Genomic DNA, 2,500 nt, shown 5'->3' on the forward strand with positions numbered 1-2,500 from the left:
ATATATACACGAAAAAACAATTTTCTACATCTTATTATTTTTGGAATTGGATGAATCTAAATTATACTGCGAACATTCTCTGATAATTTATAATTTGTATAAAATTAAATTAGATTAATAATTAGTAACAAATGATTTCTTAAAAATGATTTATTTATAGAATTAACATGAAAATAATAATATGATTTATATAAGAGATGATATATTAACAAATAATCATTTAAATATTATATATGAGATTTTTTATATATTAAAAAAAAGAAAATAAAAACATTATGCTTTTTAAAATAAGACGAAGTTAGTTAAGTAATTTTATTTGTAAAATTTTATAGTAGACAATAGAGTAGTGGAGAGTGTAGTATATAATGACGTGTCAATTTATTATTGGAAGAGTGCAATGTTACAAGTTGTTATAATAAGGGACGTTTGAGTGAGAGGGTACTGTGAGTGTTGTGAGTGTTGCTGGGTGAAAGGGTACTACCTCCATTATGCAGGCTATTTTCTTTTGTTACTTTGTTTTTTTATATCAATGAATTAATTTAAGTTTGTTGTTGATGGTATGTGCAGAGATCAGTGAGAACTTCTCCTCATTTTGTTGAACCTACACACTGTTTGTTTCTCCCGTTCTCAGGTAATCCCCCGTTCTTTTTCTTTTTTTAAATTTTTTTATTTGATTTTTTATATATATCAAAACTCAAACACAGAAGAATGCACAAAATGAAACAAATTCATTACTAATCATCAAAGTTCATTGCTACTAAACATAACGTAAGTAGCAAATAACTTCGTATATATATATACACGAAAAAACAATTTTCTACATCTTATTATTTTTGGAATTGGATGAATCTAAATTATACTGCGAACATTCTCTGATAATTTATAATTTGTATAAAATTAAATTAGATTAATAATTAGTAACAAATGATTTCTTAAAAATGATTTATTTATAGAATTAACATGAAAATAATAATATGATTTATATAAGAGATGATATATTAACAAATAATCATTTAAATATTATATATGAGATTTTTTATATATTAAAAAAAAGAAAATAAAAACATTATGCTTTTTAAAATAAGACGAAGTTAGTTAAGTAATTTTATTTGTAAAATTTTATAGTAGACAATAGAGTAGTGGAGAGTGTAGTATATAATGACGTGTCAATTTATTATTGGAAGAGTGCAATGTTACAAGTTGTTATAATAAGGGACGTTTGAGTGAGAGGGTACTGTGAGTGTTGTGAGTGTTGCTGGGTGAAAGGGTACTACCTCCATTATGCAGGCTATTTTCTTTTGTTACTTTGTTTTTTTATATCAATGAATTAATTTAAGTTTGTTGTTGATGGTATGTGCAGAGATCAGTGAGAACTTCTCCTCATTTTGTTGAACCTACACACTGTTTGTTTCTCCCGTTCTCAGGTAATCCCCCGTTCTTTTTCTTTTTTTTAAATTTTTTTATTTGATTTTTTATATATATCAAAACTCAAACACAGAAGAATGCACAAAATGAAACAAATTCATTACTAATCATCAAAGTTCATTGCTACTAAACATAACGTAAGTAGCAAATAACTTCGTATATATATATATACACGAAAAAACAATTTTCTACATCTTATTATTTTTGGAATTGGATGAATCTAAATTATACTGCGAACATTCTCTGATAATTTATAATTTGTATAAAATTAAATTAGATTAATAATTAGTAACAAATGATTTCTTAAAAATGATTTATTTATAGAATTAACATGAAAATAATAATATGATTTATATAAGAGATGATATATTGACAAATAATCATTTAAATATTATATATGAGATTTTTTATATATTAAAAAAAAGAAAATAAAAAACATTATGCTTTTTAAAATAAGACGAAGTTAGTTAAGTAATTTTATTTGTAAAATTTTATAGTAGACAATAGAGTAGTGGAGAGTGTAGTATATAATGACGTGTCAATTTATTATTGGAAGAGTGCAATGTTACAAGTTGTTATAATAAGGGACGTTTGAGTGAGAGGGTACTGTGAGTGTTGTGAGTGTTGCTGGGTGAAAGGGTACTACCTCCATTATGCAGGCTATTTTCTTTTGTTACTTTGTTTTTTTATATCAATGAATTAATTTAAGTTTGTTGTTGATGGTATGTGCAGAGATCAGTGAGAACTTCTCCTCATTTTGTTGAACCTACACACTGTTTGTTTCTCCCGTTCTCAGGTAATCCCCCGTTCTTTTTCTTTTTTTTAAATTTTTTTATTTGATTTTTTATATATATCAAAACTCAAACACAGAAGAATGCACAAAATGAAACAAATTCATTACTAATCATCAAAGTTCATTGCTACTAAACATAACGTAAGTAGCAAATAACTTCGTATATATATATACACGAAAAAACAATTTTCTACATCTTATTATTTTTGGAATTGGATGAATCTAAATTATACTGCGAACATTCTCTGATAATTTATAATTTGTATAAAATTAAATTAGATT

Source organism: Lathyrus oleraceus, unplaced genomic scaffold (assembly GCF_024323335.1).
Source record: "Lathyrus oleraceus cultivar Zhongwan6 unplaced genomic scaffold, CAAS_Psat_ZW6_1.0 chrUn0111, whole genome shotgun sequence".
NCBI classification, from domain to species: Eukaryota; Viridiplantae; Streptophyta; class Magnoliopsida; order Fabales; family Fabaceae; genus Lathyrus; species Lathyrus oleraceus.